The sequence below is a fragment of the Glycine max genome, chromosome 5 (genome assembly GCF_000004515.6).
Source record: "Glycine max cultivar Williams 82 chromosome 5, Glycine_max_v4.0, whole genome shotgun sequence".
NCBI classification, from domain to species: Eukaryota; Viridiplantae; Streptophyta; class Magnoliopsida; order Fabales; family Fabaceae; genus Glycine; species Glycine max.
In genome coordinates this window covers 9,651,987-9,664,085 of record NC_038241.2, presented here as the reverse complement: position 1 = coordinate 9,664,085, position 12,099 = coordinate 9,651,987, and the positions used below count along the sequence as shown (strand labels likewise).

Sequence of the window (12,099 nt, the reverse complement as noted above, 5' to 3'; positions counted from 1 at the left end):
TTTGATTGCAAGTTTTTGCTTCAGAGGGTTTGCAAGAGTATACATCAGTTTTCTTCAGAATATTCAGACACCAACCCAAATATTTGGTGCTCTTGTGCAGTGACCAAAACAGGTTTGTGTTGTGTTCTCTAATTATTTTCATCGATTCAAATTTAATTCTCTCCACATTAAGGTTACGTTTGATTGAGTGGAAAAAAATGAAATAAAAATCAATTGAAATAAATTTTTTGAATTAAAATGAAATGTAAAAAATGTAAATCATCTTATTTTCTTATTTATTTTTCCTTTTTTTTCTTTATCTTTTTTAACTCAAAGGAATGGAGCCTAACTGTCATGATATACAAATGCCTGACAGGTCTTCCTTAAACAAAGAAAATGATTTGACCACTTATGGAACTTTTGTGGACGTGGACCCTCTTCATAACATTGAGAACCTTGGTAAGTTCCACCTAATTACATCAAATGCATGATTAGACATGGCAAGAAAATCCGTACCCGTGGGTATCCATCCGAATCCGTTCTGACGGACAATATTTGAGTTAACTGGGTATGGGTTCGGGTTCAGGTTTTTCCCGATAACCAAAAGTCGGCTACGGGTACAGGTATGAGATTACTAGATTTGCCCCGACCCCGAACACGAATCCGCCCCGGCACTTAAAATCTTTAGAATTTTAGTATAATTTAATCAAAAGGCCTAGAATTTTTATTACTAGTTAATTTTATTTTAGAATTTTTACATAATTTAATATTATTTTCTTAACGATTTATAATAAATTTATTGATATATAAGTAGTTAAAAATAAATTTTTAACAATCAATTTATTTTTTCTAAAATCAAATTTTTAATATTTTTTTACAAAAAAAAACTATTTTTCTAATTTGAATCGGGTATGTGTTAGTCGGTGAATACAACTAACTTGTGTGTATAAAACTTGTGTAAATTGTATCAAACTCTTCCAATTTATGGTTATTTTGTAGTGTTATAAGTATTTTCTGTTAAGTATAGGTAATAAATACTTAGTACTTCCATTTTGTGTGTTTAATAATCATTTTCTCTCAATTTCAGGTTAATTAGGCAAGCTTTGAAAAGTGTTGTTTTTCACCTTCTCGCTAAGTCAATCTGCTGGCTTAGCGAGTGTCCGCTAAGCGCAACACTCATGGGCTAAGCGCGAGGAAGACTCTGGAAGAAGATGAGTTGTACAGGTTCGCCAAGCGCACTGCTTCATCTCACTAAGCGCACCGCTTCAGTTCATCTGCTAAGGGAGAAAGGCACACGCTAAGCCAAAATTCACTAATGTGCGCTAAGCGGTCCATAATTGCGCTAAGCGCACGAGCACGAACAAGGCCACCTATTTAAGCTTGAAATCAGATTTTAGAGGGAGAGTTTGGACTGAGATTCAAAGCTTTGCATGTCTAGAGTTTCTAGAGAGAGAAAGGTCCAAGTTCCAGAGAGTTTTGAGAGATTTTGCTGTGTGAAGATCTGCAGAGACCAGAGCTTGAAGCAGAAGCCGGTTTGAGAGCTTGAGATGAGTTTGTGAGTGATTGTGTGATCCTAGAGGTGGAGACATCCTCACCACTTGTATTTTAACAATCTCTCATCTTGTTCTTCTCTTTGTTGTAAAGAAGATTTCCTGGTATGGAAAGTTAAATCCTCTGTTGGATCTTCCCTGTAGGTACCTGATGTAAATATATTTCTATCTATTTAATGATGTTTTGTGTGTTCTCTGTGCTGTCTGATTTTCACTCCAGTATGCCTTTACCTTTATCACGTAGATGCATGCTTTGTTAGGGTTATTCAACAGTGGAAACTGGTCTGACTCTAAAGTCCTTGAGAGTACAGGGCTAAGCTGTCATACTATCATGAGGAATCGGGGTGCGATAAGTTAGTTGTGTATGTGTGTCTTAATGCGGTCCTGGTTGAGTTTAGTCCTACAAGAGGAATCTGCGGACGATGCTTGATCAGGATTAGGCTAAACTATCATGAGGAATCAGGGTTTACTATCTCAGGAGACACCATAAGAACACATGAGCATTGTTAGATAGAGAATATCTTTTTAGCATCAAGCACCTATTAGGAAGGCCAACATGTTTCTACTTGTTTTTACACATCATTTCTCTCGCATAATTTGCTTTCTTTTTGCACAGATAGTTTATACACCTGTTCATATTCACACTTATCTTTACACACCAGACATCTATTTGCTGAAATAGCTTACCAAATAACACAAGTTCCCCGAGAGTTCGATACTCGGTTCTTACCATTTTATATTACTTATGATATTCGGTGCACTTGCCAGAAGCCGAACAGTATAGGACGGGGTCGGGGATACCCGATACCTTATGGGTACGGGGATGGGATAATAAACTTTAACCCGTCGAGTATCGGGTACGGGTATAGGGATATGTTGGGGAGTCAGGGTCAGAGATTGGGGAGACAATACCCTTATCCGCCTCACCTCACTGCCATGTCTATGCATGATGATCACATTAATTAGAAAATTTTCCAATTTGTCTAAAATGATGAAATATTACAAAGCACAAACTTTCTTCAAATAAAAATTTCTATGAATTGTAGTGGCTCACAAAATGGATGCATTCAAATCAAACTTTTACGTTTTAACAAGTGCATGATCTTAATATAAAAAAAATATAGGTATACTAGTATTTCTCAGAAAATATAAAAAAGAATTTTATATACACCTATTCAAACATTTATGCACAAAAAGATCATTTGTAAACAGATAAGTTTAATAGTGCTAATGGAGATAAAAACAAAAATCAATGATAAAGCACAATGCTTTTAATAATGGAACTGCTGATGTCAAGATCACAAGATTGAGTGCTTGGAGCATGAAGTAGAAACTACTATTTACACCATCCTTTTTGGGGTCTGGTTCTATTATTATTTATTTATTTATTATTATCTGGTTAATTTCTAGTATATTGTAAATATTTTGTCACTTATTTATTTCTCTCATATTTTTAACCTCACACCCCTAATTAAGTGTATTCTCCTCTTATTCTATTCCTTTCTATTCTCATTCAATTCATTGGTAAATTGCTCTCATCCAAACTCTAACCAAATACTAGTGCCTTATATGCTATACTATAGTTTACTATGATTAATAGTTAGTAATGTTTTCTTTTCCTTATTTAAGTGTATGATTTGTTTAATATAAGGGGCATAATAGTGTTTGCTATTATGGAGGTGACATACATTAAAGAGATATAAGTCATGTGATGATTGATGGGCAGGGAGTGTGCTGAGTGGGGGAGGGAGTGTTCCAGAAATAAATGCATCTGCTGAGACTTGGATCCAAATGGTGAATGGGATCCAAATGGTGAATGGGATCCAAAATGGATCTTTGTCTACATGCCTTGGGATTCGAATGATTTGTGGAATAGATGTTGTTCATGGTCACAATAATGTCTACAAGGCAACCATTTTTCCTCACAATGTTTGGCTAGGAGTTACCAGGCAAGTATACATGCACTCAATTAGTAGTCATGTTAACTTTTTTTACTTATTGGTAATATGAAGACCTTGGTTTTTCAAATGCAAATGTTGTTATATGTAGTTGAATATTTCAATATGCTAACATTTGATTTATCACTAGACCCCTCAATTAATTATCCTTCATTCAGAGATAAATCAAATATGTGTTTGCTCCATGTATTGCGATAATTATATTAATGTTGATAGGGATCCAGTGTTGATAAAGAAGATTGGAGATTCAACTGCCCTTGAAGTTAGGGCTACTGGAATTCAATGTGTTTGCTCCATGCATTCCGGTAATTAAGCAAGTGTTGATTATTATGTTTTCTAGATGACATAAAAGTTTAACATTGATCTAGTGTCCTACTATGTTGATACTTTATAGCCTTATTCTTCCACAGATCTGTAGAGATCCTAGATGGGGACGTTGCTATGAAAGCTATAGTGAGGACCCTAAGATTGTTTTGTTTGACATTTTAGGGATCTTAATAAAATATCAATAATCATCGAAAATATATTACGTTACATTATCAAGAGGGGTTGTGAAAAATACATGGATCCATGATAAGCAACGGAATAAATGAGTATGAGGAATTGTTGGTTTTGTGTTCTTCCTCAACCAAATCACCGTTTTCCTTTTGAGACCTTAGGTTTCTTGTCAAATGGGGAGAAGAGAATACAATTTCTGATTTAGTGTATTGGGGACCACAACCTTGCTTTAGGTTTTAACTTGTTAGAGTTCTCATTGTTCCCTAACGAGCCAAATTGATTTTTGTTTATCAAGCTCATATTAATTTCTGATGATAGTCCAATAGGCTCACAAAATTAGATCACTCTTATTGAGCCCATAAATGTAAATAACTAATATAAATGATAAGTATATTATGTATCCCACACTAATTAATTAATTAGGAATTATAAAATTCCTAACAATCTCCCACTTGAGTTTCATATTAACCTTAATCATTTATATTGCAAAAGTCTTTATGCGCGCAACCGTATGTTATTTACTTTTAGACTTTCCTTAAACAATATGGTTCATCTTATATAGTAACACAAAACCATTGCAGTTTTTCTCACAATCCAATGTGATTGAGCCACAATGATTACCAATGTCACATATACTTGATGACATAGGTCAAATATGGATAAGTGACATGAAAATAACATGCAATATGATCTCATTTATGTTCATTTCCAACTAGTCCAAACTTTATTCTTTATAGAAATCAATCCAAACATAATATAAATATTGCAAACAAAACAAGCTCAGAATGAAATGATAACCTTTAACTTTATTTTATAGAAAATCAATCTATACAAATATCTGAAAAAATATAAGGCATATATAGAACATAAATGGGACTCTCACTAAACTAAGGTACTATAAGGAATCAATCCCATATGAGCAGTGTGGTCATGAAAAACTTTAAGTACCAAACCTTTCATAAGTAGGTCAGCTAGCATATCATTAGTCCTTAAATGTTCTATGGAAATTTGTTTATTCTGAACTCTTTCTTTAACAACCAAAAACTTGATGTCAATAAACTTTGATTTGGTTGCACTCCTATTGTTGTTGGAATAAAGAACTACTGAGTTATTGTCAAAATAAATTTTTAATGGTCTTTCAATGCCGTCAACCACATGTAAACTAGTGAAAAAATTTCTCATCCATATCCCATGGTTGGATGCCTCAAAACAAGCAATGAACTCCACGACCATGGTCGAAGAAGCTTATGAGAGTCTGTTTCGCAGAATTCCAAGAAATAGCTCCTCCATCTAGCATAAATTTGTATCTAGATGTGGAGCATTTGCTATGTTGACATCCAAAAAAATCAGAGTTTGAGTACCCAATGATCTCCAAATTCTCAGACTTCTGATAAGTGAGCATGTATCCTTTTGTTCTCTTTAGGTAACACATCACACGTTTTGCTGCTTTCCGATGTTGTATTCTAGGATTACTCAAATATCTGCCCAGAACTCCTACTACAAATGCTATATCGGGACAAGTGCAAACTTGAGCGTACATTAGACTTCATATTGCTAATGCATAAGGAATCTTTTGCATCTCTATTCTTTCAAGGTCATTATTGGGGCATTGTTTGAGACTAAATTTGTCTCCTTTAGCTATCGGGGTATCTCTTGTTTCATTATCTTTCATGTCGAATCTATCTACGACCTTATCGATATAACTCTCTTGTGACAACCTTAGGATACCTTGAGAGAGATCTCTTAGTATCTTGATTCCTAATACAAAAGAGGCTTCCCCAAGATCTTTCATCTCAAAAAATTTCGTCAGAAATTTCTTAGTCTTTTGTAGAAAGCTTATATCGTTGCTAGCAAGCAGTATATCATTGACATATAACACCAAGAATGTGTATTTACTCCCACTAAACTTGTGGTATACACAATCATCAACTGCATTTGCCTCAAAACCATATGAGGTAATGAGTTGATAGAACTTGTAATACCATTGATGGGTTCAAACGATAGATGAATTTGTTTAGTTTGCAAACCATAGACTTTGAGTCACCTGATACAAAGTTTTCTGGTTGCATCATATAAATTTTTTCTTCAATGTCACCATTTAGAAACACAGTCTTAACATCCATTTGATGTAACTCTAAATCATAATGAGCTACCAGTGTCATTATTGTTCTAAAAGAATCCTTTGAAGATACTGGAGAAAATGTTTCTTTATAGTCAATGCCTTCCTTTTGGATAAATCCTTTAGCAACTAGACAAGCCTTATATCACTCAACATTGCCCTTTGAATCCCTTTTGGTTTTAAATATCCATTTGCAACCAATAGGTTTCACACTTTCAGGTAATTCAACAAGATCCCAAACGTCATTGTCTTGCATAGATTTCATCTCATCCTTCATGGCATTGATCCAGTTTTGAGAGTTAGAACTACACATGACATGACAGAAGTTAATCAGATCATCCTCTGTTAAACCAATGTCATCCTCATGTTCTTGGAGAAAGATAATATAATCATCAGGGATTACACTTCTCCTCTCTCTATCAGATCTCCTTAATGGCACTTCTTGAAGTTGTTGAGGTTGTTGTATAGGTATTTGAGGAAGAACTTCATCATTGTCTTGTTCTTGAACAATGTCATCAACAATAGTTTGAACATTGTTTTCTATCACTAGAGTTGTTTCTTGAACAATAATAGGTATGTGGACTTGAGCACTGTCAATAACAGGTTCTTCCTCAAAGAAAACTTTCCTTATGTTCTCTTCCTTCCCAAACTCAACTTCTTCAAGAAATCTTGCATTTCCCATTTCAAATATTGATCTTAAAGTGGGATCATAAAACTTATAGCCCCAAGAGCATTCAGCGTAGCCAACAAAATAACAGCTAATTGTTCTTGAATCCAACTTTCTTTCATTTGGCCTATAAGGCCGCGCCTCAGCCGGACAACCCCAAATATGCAAATGCTTAATGCTTGGCTTTTTGCTAGTCCAAAGTTCATAAGGGGTTTTATTAACTGCTTTACTTGACACCCTATTAAGGATGTAAGCTGCGGTCTTTAAGGCTTTTCCCCAAAGTGACTCTGGAAAAGAAGAATGACTAACCATACTTCTCACCATATCCTTAAGAGTTCGGTTTTGTCGCTCTACAACACCATTCATGCTAGGTTTGCCTGGCATAGTGTATTGTGGAACAACTCCACACTCTTTGAGAAAAAGCGTAAAAGGTCCTGGACGTTGTTCTCCTTATCCATCATATCTACCATAGTACTCTCCACCACGGTCATATTTGATAGCCTTAATTTTCTTTCCAAGTTGAAGTTCAACTTTAGCCATGAAACCCTTAAAAACGTCTAGGGATTGGGACTTCTCATGTAGCAAATAAAGGTAACCGTATCTAGAGTAGTCATCTATGAACAAGATAAAGTATTGCTACTCATTCCAAGAAGGTGTTGGAAAAGGATCACAAATGTTCGTATGTACCAGTTCTAAGATGTCTTTAGCTCTTTCGACACCTAATTTCCTTATGTTTGTTCGTTTTCCCTTTATGAATTCAACATGGACTTCAAAGTCGGATAAATCTAAAGGTTCAAGAATTTTATATCACACAAGTCTCTGAATTCTCTGTTTAGAGATATGACCTAAGTGTTTGTGCCATAAAGTGGTTGAATTCTCTTTTAATTTCCTTTTTGTACCACGTGAATTTGTTTGCAGTATTTTATTATAGGAACAATTAACATTCAACATATATAGATTATCAATTAAGGAATCGGAACCAATCAAATTCAAATTCTGGTAAAGACTAACTTTATTATTTCCAAATGAATGAGAAAAATCAAATTTGTCCAAACTAGAAATAGAAATTAAATTCCATCTAAAAGAGGGTACAACAAAAGTATCAAACAAATCCAAATAAAATCTAGTCTTTAACTACAATCTAAAAGTTCCTATAGCCTCCACCGCAACCTTTTTGCCATCACCAACAAATATGAATCTTTCATCATCACTTGGCAGATGGCTCCACAAGCAACCCTGCATGGTTACACTTATGTGAGTAGTAGCACCAGAATCTACCCACCAGGTATCTTTAGGCACGAAAGCTAAATTAACTTCAGAACAAACAAAAGCAAGAGATTTACCTTTCTTTACACGTCATGTGGCGTACTTGGGACACTCTTTCTTTATGTGTCCAGACTTCTTGCAGAAGTAGCAGGTAAATTCCTCATCCTTCTTTGGTTTCTTTTGCTGAGAAAACCCTTCAATAACACCCTTAGGTTTCTTTCTTTTCTTATTCTGAGAGGTGGAGCTTAAATGCGCACTTTCAGATCTATCTCTCTGCAGCCTCTCTTCCTCTTGCCCACATTGAGATATAAGTTCATTAAGGAACCATTTGTCCTTCTGAATGTTATAACTCACTTTGAATTGCCCAAAGTGTGCAGGAAGTGAGATCAAAACTAAATGCACGAGAATATCTTCACCAAGCTCTAACTTAAGTGCTTTCAGTTTAGATGACAAGTCAGACAAATATTGACAACAAATTCTATCAAATCATAGTCTTTCTTTGGGCTGACTATAGTTCACATGAAATTACCTTATAACTGTCACACATTTATCATCACGTGTACAAAATTATTTGGTCAAATTGTGTCTTCCTTTGGGTTGAGCAAAATTCGCATAAATAATTTTATACTAATATCTATGTAATTTTAATTAAATTAATTTAGGCAATAGAGATTGTTTTGATAATATATTGTTTCAATCAACTCAATCAAAATTACCAGACATAAAAAAGGAATAATTTTGAGGGTTTGTAATTTCTAAATTTACACCAAATCATAATGGGAATCACCAATTAATACACATAATTCACAAATAAAAACAAGGAAAACAAAAAGAAAATGCAAAAGCCAAATTGCATTTAAGGATACGCAACAGGGGTTTTCTTATGATGATATAATAAAGCCAAAGATTATGTATCACATGTATATCATGGCATGGCATGTATGGCATGGATTCATGGCATGCATAAGGAAACAAAACCAGCAGGCATAAAAAAGCAAACACGTGAACGAGAAACAAAAGGATGACTATTCTGGAGCGAGAAAAAAAAGTTTTTCTCATGGAATCCGAACGCAAAACATGAATGCGCATATGATTATTATTATATCGTGATCGAAAAGAAAAAAAATTCAAACTTACAATCATAATTATAATTGCAAAGATAAAATCCCAAAATAAAATTAGGGTACATGTAACAAAATAATACAGGTATAACACAAACCAAATAACTCTAATTCCCAATAATCTAACAATAATGGTGACTTTGATACCACTTGTTTGACATTTTAGGGATCTTAATAAAATACCAATAATCACCAAAAATACATTACGTTAGATTATCAAGAGGGGCTGTGAAAAAATACCTGGATCCATGATAAGCAACGAAATTGATGAGTCTGAGGAACTGTTGATTTTGTGTTCTTCCTCAACCAAATCATCGTTTTCCTTTTGGGATCTTAGGTTTCTCGTGAGATGGGGGAAGAAAATATAATTTCTTATTTGATGTCTTGAGAACCACAACTTTGCTTTAGGTTTTAACCTGTTAAAGTTTCCATTATTTTTTAACGAACCAAACTGATTTTCGCTTATCAAACCCATATTAACTTCTGATGATAGTCCAATAAATTCATCAAATTAGATCACTCTTATTAAGCTCATAAATATAAACAACTAATATAAATGATAAATATACTATGTAGCCTATACTAATTAATTAATTAAGAATTATAAAATTCCTAACAAATATTTCACAAACTAATTGCACATAACTTTAATACCACAGAGAACAGCCTATGAAGTGTGAACTTAATTAATAAACACATACAAACAAGTTCTTTACTCCTGAGTTAGAAGGATCATATTTACGAAGTACTCTGGATAACCCAAAAAACATAAATGAAAAGGGTGTACAAATGAACCAAGAAGAAAATTGATAACGTAAACCATGGAATCCAGTTACAGGTTAAGTACACAACATAAAAGTCATCAAATTTTTCACTGATAACAGAAAGAAAATGCATTAAAGAAGAGTCGGTGGCTTAATCTCCTGAATATGAATGAGGAAATTAATTTGAATTGTGACACCTCTCCTGTTCTTTCTTCTCATGCCCAAAACCATAGAGCATCTAAGCTGATTGACCCTCCCATATGAACCTTTTACTTCAACTTGGTTGAATGTGCAGAAAATCACAAGCCCCCTCAAGCAAATCCAGCTTGGGAACACAAAATGAATTCACAAACTAGTTGCACATAACTGTAATGCAACACAGAACACCATGTGAAGTGTGAACTTTAATTAATAAACAAATGCAGGATCATATTCAAAAAGAGAACCACCCAAATAAACAAAAAGGGTGTACAAATGGGAAGGAGCTAAAACCAAGAAGAAAATTAATAATGTGGACCATTGAATCCAGTTACAAGTTAAATACACAACACGACAACATAAAAGCCATTAAATTTGTCACAGATAAAATAACAAAAATAAAAATGCATTAAAAAAAGCCAGTGGTGTATGTAGACCTTACCAGGAAAAGCAATGACTGGTGGAGGTGTTGGAAGAATCAGAAAGCTGCAAGAAATGGCTATAACCGAAATGGGGTCACCATATGATATCTGACTTTGGTTAATATGAGCACCCTCCGTAACTTAGTGTAGTCTTTTTTTTTTTTTTTCTATTTTGTTCTGACACTCTTTTTGTTTCTGGTTCACTTTCCGATGCAGCTAGTGAAGCACACTAACTCGAATATATATAATATTGCAACATTCAAGCAAAGATAGAATTTCCAAGTTAAAGTAGTTTAAAAAAATAAATTAATAAAAGGCTGGCTCTTGTTGTTACCAAGAATGTGTAATTCATTTGGTAAGGCTCATCAAAGGGATTGTTTAGTGTAAACTACTAAAAACACCATTGTCCTTGATGGCGATGCCTCGCCAGAATCAAGCGACTTTCACATCAAACGTTGAAGTTAATGGTGCTACATAAACCTCATTTCTTTTTCTCAGGTTAAAAGATCAAAATTTAATTGACTTTTATGTTTATATATTTTTTGTAATGTATATGATGTATCCTGTAAGGAACGTATATTTTGGAACTAGAAAAATTCTGCCGTAAATGATGCATTACCAATTTGCCGCAGTTTTTACAGCATATTTTTTTTTAAACTATAAAATGTATAAACAAATATTAATCAATGTCATTAAAACATTAAGTATAGAACTAACAATATATTTTTTTAAAAAGATATTTTCCGGTAGTAAATTCTCTAATATTGTTATATTGTTAATAGAAATTTATTGAAAACTAAAAAAACAAATTGGTTAGATATTGATAATTTGTGATTTTTGATAAATTTTAGCCAATAATCAAATGTGTGATAGCTTCTAAAAACAATATAATGTGTTATATTTATAATATTTTTCTTTTGAATAAATTTTATTTGTATCAATAAATTTGTTGATGTTTATAATAATTATCTTAAAAATCATCTAAAAAATAATTTTGATTGGTTAAGCATACATACTTATTAAATTATTCTCTTTGTCCCATGATAATCATGATAATTAACATTTTAAATTTTTAATATAATATTAATTAGTTATTTTTTTACTTATATCTTTATAATATTAATAATATAGGTTATAAAAATGAAAAATAAATTAATGATCATAAAATTAATTTTATAAAATTATCATATTTTCTATTCGAGGGCGAGCCCTGGTGCAGCGGTAAAGTTGTGCCTTGGTGACTTGTTGGTCATGGGTTCGAATCCGGAAACAGCCTCTTTGCATATGCAAGGGTAAGGCTGCGTACAATATCTCTCCCCCATACTTTCGCATAGCGAAGAGCCTCTGAGCAATGGGGTACGTCTTAAAATTGGTAGTGGGACAGGACACCTTTAATGTTATTAGTGGGTACGCACCTCAGGTTGGGTTAGCAGAACACTTTAAGGTAAAATTTTGGGAGGATCTAGAAGGGGTACTTCAGGATATACCCCAAGGAGAGAAAGTTTTCCTAGGAGGGGATCTCAATGGACATGTAGGTAGCGTGGCTAGAGGTTTTGA

The 12,099-nt window shown here is 33.7% G+C and overlaps 1 long non-coding RNA gene across 3 annotated transcripts; it reads right to left on the bottom strand.

Annotated features, from left to right (window-relative positions):
- Nucleotides 1-7,824: 7,824 nt before the first annotated feature.
- LOC121174876 (uncharacterized) lies at nt 7,825-10,916 on the bottom strand. Of its 3 annotated transcripts, XR_005891396.1 has the most exons (4): nt 10,563-10,912; nt 9,399-9,574; nt 8,115-8,390; nt 7,825-8,007 (listed from the first exon to the last, which is right to left on the bottom strand). It is a non-coding gene; the product is annotated as an uncharacterized lncRNA (long non-coding RNA). The 3 variants fall into 3 exon arrangements; XR_005891395.1 differs by having other exon boundaries at nt 8,115-10,288; nt 10,563-10,916; XR_005891394.1 differs by having other exon boundaries at nt 8,115-9,574; nt 10,563-10,916.
- Between the last annotated feature and the right edge of the window lie 1,183 nt (nt 10,917-12,099).